At 38.9% G+C, this 11,816-nt stretch overlaps 1 protein-coding gene across 2 annotated transcripts in view; it reads left to right on the top strand.

Annotated features, from left to right (window-relative positions):
• Positions 1-971: 971 nt before the first annotated feature.
• The window catches only part of palm3 (paralemmin 3), a 37,861-nt gene continuing 27,016 nt past the window's right edge, over positions 972-11,816 (top strand). For both annotated transcript variants that reach the window (XM_084566853.1, XM_084566854.1), the window contains exon 1: positions 972-1,554. The gene's annotated coding sequence lies outside the window, so the exon portion shown is untranslated. The remainder of the gene's footprint in view (positions 1,555-11,816) is intronic.

Here is an 11,816-nt window from a genome sequence, read left to right as displayed (position 1 = left end):
GCAATATATCTGTGCAATAATTTCATATGTGCAACTTGTAATAACTTCATATGTGCAAATGTGCAATAATTTCTCACAAACAAGTGTAATAATTGCATGTGGTGTGCAATAACAATGACTTCTTATTATGTGTGAATGGGGTTGTTATGTCATGGTAGTTTTGTACATATTTTTTTTTCTATTTTTTTGATATTTAAAGTCTACCTTGATCAATATCAATGAGGATGGACAAAATAACAGAAATACCAGCATCAGCATTCTACACTACAGTTTCCAAAATGACCATAAAGCTGAATCATAGTAGGAACATTTAACCTGGCAACCGGGGGGTCCTTTCACTCTTCGGTCCTCTAAAGTGGTGCTATTATTTTATTTTAGCATCATCCTTTCCATGTAAACACTGTGAAAGGAAGGTGAGGTTGTTGTGCTAGAAAATTAGTAAAATTATTATATGTGTAGAATGGTTAATTCAAACCAGACAGAGGGAGCAAACAAAATGAAATAGCTGTAATGTAAGGCAATTTCACACCCATGTTCCCTTTTAATACTAAGGCTGAATGTGGAATCTATAATTTGACCTGGAAGTGATTTCATTTATCTTTGAAGCGCTGCTTTCATACAGAGAAATGCTTTGAATCATATGTCACGCCTATAACCTCCGTGTTAGACTTTCATTAATGTGAGTGTGCCGCCTTTTATCAAACTTCCTTCCTAAAGAATGACATGGCCTTGATCATCTAGAAACCAATGAACAAATGGTGAAATCAGAAGGGAATGCTTAAATCGTCTTCAAATGATTGTCTATGGTCCTTGAGCAGATTAGATAAATACAATAGTGTGGTATTGGGCATTTTAGTCAAAGCTTGAACCGCAAAGAAGTGTAAATATTACAGTATTTATTTCACCATATGTCTGGTTATAGTCACCGGATGTCATCTCAAGTGGTAGTTCAATAAAAGCAGAAAGCATCTCAACCTGTTGCATTTGAGGAAAGCTGTGTGTCTGCTGTGCAGTCACTCGTAGCGACAATAACAGGAAACATGAGGCTGCTGCTGCTGCTGCTGCTGTGTGGAGGGTTGGCCTCACAGTAATGACTGGAGTCAGGTAACCGCCGGACAGACTGACTCTGTTCCTCTTCACAGACGGGTCATAGACGCGGAGGGAATGAGCGAGAGTCAGGAGGACGGTTTCACTCTTTTCTTCCGATGCCACGACTTTCTGTTTGAAGCAAAGTTTCTAGCACTTACATTTTTTTTAAAAAAAAAGTTGGAGAAATTTGAGTTACGGCGTGGCGCGGCGTTCATGTGACGATCGGGTCATTTTGGAGCCAGCTCCGCGCTGAGGCTACTCAGGTGTTCAACACGGGGACCTTTGTATCGTATTTTACTTTTCTCGCATTTCAATTCATTGCGCTGGAAGGAAGATTGCGTTTCTCTCGCTTTTTGTCGCGAGTATCTCCACTTTTCCTCTCTCTTTTGTTTAGTTGGTTGGTTTAATTTCACTTCTTCTGTGTATTGGACTTATCAAATCAAGCGGAGGCTGAAGTTTGAACAGGTAAGCCCACTTTTTTTTTGGCAACATTTCCTGCGTGAATTTTAACTGTTAAATTTTAGTGTACGTGGTCGGTTGACACCTTTTGAGCCTGAGCCAAGAAGTGGAAGTGAGCCCAGCCAGTGTTGGACAGCCCCAGCAGCTGTTAACTTCTTTGACCTGTGTTAAGCATGGCCAGCCAGTGGGTAATATATTGATTAAAGCTCTTTCTTAAACATTATCTCACAGTTAAACAGTCACTTCGGCTTCTTAAATCCTGACCCAAAATACACAAGAAATAGAGTCTGCTCTTAAACAGATATCAGTTTGATTGTGCACAATGCAAGTGGACACCTTATTATAGTTAGGTGATTTTAATCTTAAATGTATACTATAATGTTTGTGTGTCTTAGGTTTCCTTCTCTGTAAGACAAACTACATGTATTTTCTGCAAGGCCTTTCTGTCAGAGACTTTCTGAGTATGTCCAAAAGCTCCAGTCTGCAAGGCATTTACTGCAGTTTTATGATCAGTAGGTTGTGATAATGTTTCTGTCTCTTGACACTTTTGTTGCTACTGTTGCAGCTGCATCTCACCTCCGACACATACACCCCACACACACACTCATAAACATACACCATGCAGATCGAGATTTCACATCATGCATAATCAAATTAGCCACACATTACTTGTCTGACTCTCATATATGCTGATTCATCACTTTTAGCCACAGCTGTGTTGATTCATTGCTACAGTTTGATTTAAGAGAGCCTAACCTTCTAACTTGCAAACACCTTCTAACTAACACTGTTTAGCATGCAGCTGAGCATGCTGATTTACAAGCAGGGATCGCAGCAGGAACTCCTGACATGGCTCCTCTCCTGTCAGACTGAAGAACAGAGGGCCTCAAGGCCATATCCAGGGGGCGTTACTCACCTCTGGCTTAATGTGGCTCTCAGGAAAGAGTTGCTTTCTTGAAGTTTTGTTAACAAGCAAGCGAATGTGTCGGGTTTCAAAGAGAAGTTGCATGTAAAGGATCTCTGTAAAGGATGTTGAGAATTAGAAGTGTCCCATTAGAAAGAGAGCACAGCAGATTACGGATCAGCGCTGCTGATTTGTTGCACAATAAAAAGGAATCCTGATTCCTGTCCAGGGAAATTGTGAGTTTAACTTTAGCTGTTGTCCCACTCAGACCCTCCTGTTACACAATACCCGTCCAACACTTGACAAAACTGCCATGTCCAACATGTCCAATGTAATTTATTTGTGTTAGTGTCAATGATCTAGACAGTGTTATAAGAACTTTGTAAGGACCTTTCATACACCAGCTTGTTGTCGTAACTTGTTTTTTGTCATTCTGGTCCAGGGGGTTGAGAGTTTCACTCTGCCAAGCTGCTGTCACTTTTTTCAGCTCTTTTACTCCATTGTGTGTTGTCCTGATTTGTACCACGAAACAGTTTTGCCTAATTACCCGTCAAGCTCACTTATGTCTTCAGTGTTTAGCGTCGGCACATCTGTCTGTTCCATCTTTTTATCTTTGCACTGTCCCACGTTATAAATGAAACATACGTTAGCTGTATTTGAATTCAGTTCTTGGCAGTGTTGTTGAGGCATTTGTGGCATTTTGGCTATCACTGAAGTTTCTCTTGCTTTGTGCATGGGAAATAAATCAAAATGTTATGTAAAAAAGAGTATTTTCTTCTTGTGGCCTGTTTGTTAGTGCTCAGCTAAAAAGTTTTGTCTTTGATATAAAATAAATAAAATGCATAGCATAGAACCAACGTGGGCTTGTCCCTTGCAAAGCAGTTTAGTTTTGATATGAATCTGCAGAAAGTCGCAGACATGTACAAAGAGGAAGAGAGACGGCTAGAGTGGGCAAGATAGCTGCTAAAGACAGATGAAAGAACAGGAGAAACTGTGTGGTCGTCTGCACCACCAATCAGCACAAGTTTTATCTTTTTAAATCGTGTTGAACAGAGCAGGAGAGAGTCTGACAAGGCAGGGGGAGATTAAAAAAACAGAAAGATAAAGGGGAGGAGACAGAAGAGGAGATGGGAGTGATGAAATTCATCACTTCTTTGCTTGGCAAACTGGGTGATAGATGAATTTTCAGCAGGGGGGAAATTCCTCACGGTCACAATTCTGCCAGTTTAACACTCTGCCTGTCGTGGCCATTCACAATTTAAGGACACTTTTGCGAGGATGTAGTTTAATACTACAGGTCACAAATTTCGGAGGGCTGGCCTTTTTCCATCATTCTGTGAAAAACCATGATCAGATTTCATGCTGCACATGTTATGAGTCTCTGAACTGCTAGACACAGTGAAAGGAACTAGTTAACTTGCTGAGAATTAGAAGGTGTGTGGTCTGTCGCCTGTAGCTCTTCATGTAAAAGCTCACTGTGGCTGCTCCTTTTTCCATTACTCTGTGCTGCAAAATTCCAAACTGATCTGCTGTCAAAAATATCTTTGCCTATTATTGTAACCAGAAACTAATTACTGTGTGTGATTGTTAGTACATTTTCACATTTTCACATTTCAGCTTTGCTGTTTACAGAGTTTGCACTTTCCCTAAAGGGCACACAGTGTACAGTATTGCTTGATTAATAATGTCCCCTGCACAGTGCATTATATAATACTGTTACAGTTTCATATTTCTACCTTAGACTATCTTGCTTAATGTGACGTTACCAGTGCTCTTTGTCTGTGTGTGCAGAGTGTTCAGACTCACCTTGCTTTAGTTTAGGCTGTTATTGTTATGACTAAACACAACATTCGTCTAAGATGACAAAATGGTTCAGAATGTTGGGGTTGGTGTTAGCATTATACGTGTTCGGTTCATTTTCACTGTTTGCAAATATCAAAATAGAGACATACACCAAATTGCTCTCCGGTGAGCTCATCTAACCGACAGCATGTTGCTTCATTGTGTCACCTTGTCAGTCCTAGCATGCCTGAGATGGCAGCCACGCCCCAACATTCAGGTCTGAACTATAGTGTGAATTTTGTTCTTTTGTTCTTAACCATGTCTAATTTAGATGCAGAAGGCGGTTGTCTGACTTATCTGTTGACACAAAGCCTCAGAAATACTGGCTGACAGTTGGTAACAGGAGGATAGAAAAACATTTACTATCTCCAGTTTTCTCTGTCTGTGTTTTACGCAGTATACTGTATATACCCTTCTTCTGTTACCACCAACAATTTATTAATCCCACAGACAAGGATTAGACACTTAAGTAATGTGTTAGGGTTGTGAAGGTAATGGTCTGAGGAGATAACGTCAAGAAAAACCTGAGCCCCCCCGACAGGGTAATATTTTACCTTCACAGCTTCGTAATAATTGCTAACATTTTTCTTATGCATTGCTTTTTAAAGTCTACTCTATGACTGCAGACTCCATCAGACTGTTACTTGTTCCTTTGTGTCTTTAAAATGCATGTCTTATACAGTACAAATCTTCATAGAATAGACTGGCTTTTGCAAAAATGCAAAACATTCTCAGTTGGTAGGATTTGGTACTATTATGTACTGAGTGAGTATAAGCTGAGTAACAAAATAAGTAGTGGATGGTATATCTTGGGCTTTTTTTAAATTGTGAATATTCATACATTTTTATATTTAACAGATTGAATGATTTGTTTTGTGAAGTAATCAAGGATACTGTGGGTGAATATTAGCTGAAATTTTAATCCAGACACCATGGGTTGGTGTGTCTATTTCTGTCCAAATGAAACAAAGAAGGTAGTATAAATTATGCAACCTTAAAACGTCAAGCAAAAACACGTTACTAGGTTACTATGTTGGGCTGGCCATCAACCACAGCACAGAGGTAACAGAAGACACTGTAGGCAACAATTACCCTGAAAGATGTGTGTCTAACTTGAGTGTGGATATGTATTTTAGACTGTGGCGGACCAAGGGTGCACATTAGGAACAAGAAACTCTTTAGTTTACATGCAGGAAATTGATTGAACGCAACAAAACATTAATGAATGCAGAAGTAGGCCCATATTTTTTCATGTGGCTGTATCTTTGTGGTAGGAGAATTTGAAGGGTTCTCACAGTTTGGAGATGCCAGCAAGCTGTCTAATGTTAAACGTCCCTCTAAAGTTGCAGCTAATGTGTGATGCTGTTCTCTACTCATCACTGTGAATTCACACCTAATTTAGAATAAACTGTTGGAGAACTGCAGGAAATTCTAATGAAAGATCCACATCCCACGTTGAAATTAACTGATTTACCAAGCTGTGGTTTTATTCTGTGTCCTGGCAGAAATACATGTCACATCAGGGGAGGTTCGGAATGTCTTAATTTATTTTGTTGCTTACAGGCATGATTTTTGTCTGGCATTTAGTTAAACGAAATATTTCAGCTCTCATTGCACTGCAGTCTAATTAACGAATTTGTCCATCACAAATTAAAGGCAATGGTGTTTCAAGTTGCTATAACCATTTTTATAGCATATCCTTGACATACTGAAGTATGTCAAGGATATGCTCTTCAGTACTGCATGTGATCTTCAGTTTTCAGTAGACTCTTTTTGTGTGTGTCTTAAGAAACTTACGTCATTCCCGCAGTTATCTTTATTGTCTCTGGATAATGTCTTATTTTATTTGCTTTATTAGTGAAAGCTGGTGTGCTGTTTGTGACCTCTATTAGAAAAAGTCTTCCCGTAAGGTTTCTTCTGTATCTCTGATTTGCAAAATGCCCTCACACACAGGAACACACACGTGATTTTGGTTATAATAATCTAAGAGTCAGGACAGAAAATACTTGGAGTTAATTAATCTTTGACCAAGACACAACCACTGATGGTTTGAGCAGTCTAGTGAATCTTATTAAAGTTTAACTGGGAAATAAAGATTTTTGTAAGTTGACTGTTATGTGATGAAAGTCAAGTTGACACTGCCTGGTCACTGATGATGTTACTAATGAAAACACAGTAGAAAGTAATGCTTTGCAATAATGATATCTATATTCTAGATCTAAATTCATATGCTAAGAGCAGACAGCACATGCTCTACATATTGTGCACTGCAGATAGGCCTACCTATATAAAACAGGCTGCAACTCAGGCACCATCAATAGCATTTAATAGTACATCATGTTGTAAGATGGGATAGTGTAGCTGCATTTAAATAAATAAATAAAAAAAAAATGCCTTTTCTGTGTATATTAGCTAAGGTCTAATAACTCAAAAATATTCACCAGCAAATTGTTGATTTGCAACCTCCTTTTCTCTGTTACCGCGGGACATTTAGTGAAGTTGTTAACTGACTGCTGTCGAGAGGATTTGGACGTTCCTCTGCTAGTGTTAACAGATGCCTTTTCTGATGAGTGTCCATTGTAGTAGTACATTTGTTGTACTTCAGGACTGACTTACATATTTTGCATGTCATGGGCATCATCTTATTAAAGTATTTACACGTGCTTGATGGACTGCTGCTAGTTTGCTGGCACCAATGTCATAAAGACAATATTTTAAAATGGATAGATCCCAGAATAGATCCTTGAGGAGCTCCACAGATCAGTAGAGCAGTGTTGGACATTTGGTCACCGGTGGAGAACTATTTAAGTGCTGTTCAATACATCCCAACCATAAACTTAAGATAAAAATATACAATTTAATAAAATACCAGGATTTATGATATTGATTGTATTGCCTAAATCAAGTAAGCTGAATCATTGTAATTAAACTGATGTGCATTTTACATTTCTTACATTTATGGTTTACAAGTCATTCTTTAAGAATTCCTCCTCCATCTCAGATACTGTTAATAGTGTGATAGAAGGATCAGTGCATTGTCTCTAATTCGTTTAATGATTACTCTGGAATTTTGTTTGTTTGCCTATAGTGATGATGAGGAAGGGGGGAAGTTAAACACTATGTTGTATGAACAGACTTTACGAGGTGACCGGACATCCTTGAAAAATAGACTTGAACAAACACTGTAGTTAGACATTGCAAGGTCAGCTTGTGAGCTGGCAGTTGTATCTCAAAGTGATTTCAAAGCAACAAATTAGTGGTTAAATTATGTCTTCTGAGAGCTGGTTTACTCCACCTACAGATTGCTTTTGTAATGCTGTACTGGATTGTCCTGATGTTGTTCCAGTACAGTCTCAGCTGCAGTGTGTCATGTGAGAATATGTGTGTAATCGTTACTGGGCTACGAAGCCCAGCGGCATACAGGCCTGCAGGCTTTTGACTCCATGACAATAGCGAAAATGAACCGAGACCGGATTACACCAGTCCTGCATTCCTCTCCAAACCTGTTTCACACACACACACACACACACACACACACAAAACACACAGTAATCCTGCAGACAGACAAATCACTGAAGCAAGCCAATACATGTCTTGCACACTTTTCCTCAAAGTCCAAAGATAAAACTTGCCAACAATAGTAGTGTCTGCATGTGTGCACATAGAGAATGAGGACAAAAGTCATTAGTATTGCCAAATCATTGATAAGTATAACCATGAGTGGTTTATCAGTCATTCTCCAGCCCTATTGAGGGCCAGTGTATGGGTCTTGAGCAAATCAGTAATAACAATACGGACAAGATTTTTTTATTATTATTTTTATTATTTACCGGCATATAAATTTAGTACACAACTTTTGCTTATTGCATTCCGTTACACCGTGAGAACACCATCTGTCAGAACCTGGTTGTCACTGTCACAGCTGAATGTCTCCTAATGCACAGAGTGGTGAGTGATTAAACCACAGAGCACAATGAACAGATAACCCGCAGCCAGCAGTTTCAGTGGAGATCCACACTGACAGCGTGCATTAATTGGGGGGGGGGACCCACTGTGGGTTAAAAAAAGGTCACTTTGATTTTCGGTCGCCAGTAATATATGCCTCAGTCCTCTGTCATGCCACAAGTGAAAAATATTTTTCACAATTGATTATTCTGTTTTATGCTTAATCAATGAATTCTCAAAAAAAGAGCAATTATCAAAATTGTGTCTTTTTTTGTTGAATTGCTTAAAACAACAAAAACACTACAGTACACAAGCATATCTAAACAGACCTCAGGGCCTCTTAAGGCATTAGCGGGCATTCAATAGTTAATGACTTCATTGTGAAATCTACATTTTCTTTTAGGATTAAAGGCATAGTAAAAGTTTTAACTGCCACACTGCAGTTCCTGATGTTTCTGTGCACGTGTCTGCCCATAAAGTGGTGACAATATGGAGATGGGCACATTGTGAGGTGTCAGTGTAAACTTGATGTGTGCAGGTAGAGTGTTTGTGTTGTGTCACAGCCCCAAGTGTTTTGTCAGGACTTGTCAGAACAGGTGTCTCAAGCTCTGATCCCCCTCTTCACACCACTTCCTCTAGCTGAAGCTCTCACACTCGTTTTCACATGTCTGGTACCTTGCATGGATTTTCCACTTGTATTATGTCTGTGTCTTATTTATTGCTCCTTACTTTTTTCTTAGCTTTGGGGAATATTAAGCAGGTTATGATGATTGAGATATCTTAAAATTACAGAGACATGCTCTTGATAACGTGTACCTTGCATGACACTGGAACTGTGTACCACGCTGAAATGTGGCTCAGGGAAACTCTACCCTCAGTCTCTGTTTCCCGTGAAGTCTCAGCTAGCCTGTAATCTTCACTCCTCTGCAAAGTGTAACACCACACTCCTATTCCACCTCCAGGTTACAAACCAGTGTCTCCCCTCTTATCATGAACGTTAATATGTGCCTCAACTCACTGTACACAATGTTTTAGAAGATAAAGCTTAAATTTTGTGACTACAAAAACAATGGTAGCACAGTGATTAGCCGTCTGACAGTCTTAGGGCAACAGTTGATAACCCATTGTCTCCTGTTCTGAAGTCATGCAAGGTCATGACTGAGTGTGCATGTAAACACAAGTCTAGGCAGTAAACCAACGATTAGCCAGTGCTTTCATCTAGGTGTGTTGGTACTGTGCACACATTTTTTACAGAGGAGGCTTGGAATGTCTGAATTTCTTTTGCTGGTTTTCACGTAGTCTCAGGCCAGAATATTTTCTGAGAACCATGTTTTGTGCAGTGATATAGTAAATCTAAGCACTAACACAAAATATCACCATTTTCAAAGCAGCAACAGTGTTAGGCTGACACACATTATGTGAAAATACTATTTATGTGTGCAAAATGAAAAATATAATGACTAGTTTTGTTAAAACTCACCACAGCTTAATCATGAAATTTTAATAATTAGTATAACTGACTGGGCCATGTCTCTGTTGGCATCATTTTTTTGGGAGTAACAGCTACTTTTTAAAAATACAGTAAAAAAGAAAGTCTAATCAACTGGAGCTGGGGGTTAGAGAAATGGCTTCAGGACTGTGATATCGCTGGTTGAATTCCTTGCATTGCTGCTCACTGCTCCAAGAGCTGACTTGGTGTACAAATTCTTTGTATGTGCATGTATATATATTACTGATAAAGCTGATTTGAATCAATTTTTGATGGATTTGTACCTTAGTAACAGTAGTAACAGTAATCTGAATCATCTGAAATTCATTTTACATGCAGTACAAGTAATAGCAATAGTTGTGGGAATGGTGAACCCTGGCACAAACAAGAACTGCCACATTTGTAATTGCATTCAGTGACTTCAAATTCCCACCATAAATATACTGCCATTATTACAAAAGGAAAACAAGATTGTAATAGTGCTACTTCAGTGATTTTATTTTACATTCTATATTGTTTCTTATTGTCTTACAATAAATACAGCATACAGTGCCATCTATGCTTAGACTTGGAGAACATATCCACACTCAATGTCCAAACAAGTAACCAGAAAGAGGCCAACTTAGCATATTCAAATTTGCCTTTTAATTTGACGTGTGATGAGATGCCGTTTAAATAAATAAATCCTTAAAATGGACCTCAGTTACATTTTCCTTTTATGTTTTTGGGTTGTAAAATGCATTAGCACCAAGGCCTTATGTCTTGTAAATGAAGGAGTGTAACTTCACACAAATCCAGTTGATGAGCTTTTAAAACATATTTACAAAACATTCCGCAGGAATACACTCTGTGTAAACATGCTAAATATATCTGTATTCAATCTAATCATGTCTTGTTAGCTGTTCAGATTACTGTAAAATAATCTGATTGCACACAAACCTTTAGCGGAACTTTTAGATCTGATCTGATCTGATTTCTGATTTACCGAGCTGTAATCAAATGTTTGACGACGAAACTGAACAATTCTAATAAAATCCATACATACCAACGCCAGAATCTGATTTCTTCACGTTTGGATTAAATAGATAATCCAGCATGTTAATCATACCCAGTGAGCCAAGATGACTCAGCCAAGCTGCACAGCATGCTTTTCTCCAGCTACACCATGCATATGTATGTTTCAGTTGACCGTGTTAATCTCTACAGCCGCTCTGCTGATTTGATGAGTGGATGACAAGGTTTTTACAAAGGCTCCGCTGTGCTGTCGCTTTTGATCTGTTGCTCAGTTTAATGGCTGTGAAGCTGATTTTTCTTTCCCCAAATCCTTGCAGACTTAATGTTTTAAACGAGTGTGGCAGATGGTGATTTTGACACGGCTAGTGATCACAAGTTTGTCCATATTGAGAACCACTGAAAGGGCAGTATCAAGAAGTTTATGGCCATATACAGTATTTCCACTTATTTCTGCCATCTGTGCGTTTGGCTGCAGCTTGACAGCTTGACAACTGAGAATAAGGCAAACCTGCCAAATAGATTGAAGATGCCTTTTTTGTTGTGTTTCCAGTTTGGTCCAGTTGTAGTCTAGACAAAAAATTTTCACTGTGCACAATTATTGCACTTGATGAACTATTTGAGATATGAGAGAAGATTTGCAGGAGAATGCAGAATAACCTGCTGTCAATACTGTTGGAGTTCTGTTTGTTCATCCATGTGGCAGTGATGAGGGATGACGGTTAGCAAGTTGAGACAGGATCCACCTGAAGCTCAAACCAGCACCACCATTGACTGTAAACATGTATATTACTGCTGTAAATTTGTGCATTTTAAAACAGGGTTATGGGACTGACAAATTTGGCATTTGATGAACTGCAACTTTTGGTACTTACATGTTGGTCTCATTGTGCAGCGCCGTAAGTAGCTGCTGGTTAATAACACAAGGTAAAGATATGTATAACCGGTTCCCTTGGTACAAACCAAATTAACAAAACAAATACCTACGGATTTGATGAGGGATGTCAATGTCACATTACTTTCTTTTAATCATCTTGCTCAGATATAGTGTTGTGAGTGTTCTGCTCCCGCAGTTGG

The sequence above is a fragment of the Chelon labrosus genome, assembly GCF_963514085.1.
Source record: "Chelon labrosus genome assembly, chromosome: 2".
NCBI classification, from domain to species: domain Eukaryota; kingdom Metazoa; phylum Chordata; class Actinopteri; order Mugiliformes; family Mugilidae; genus Chelon; species Chelon labrosus.
Note: the sequence above shows the minus strand (reverse complement) of the source record. Positions and strands in the feature narration are given on the sequence as shown.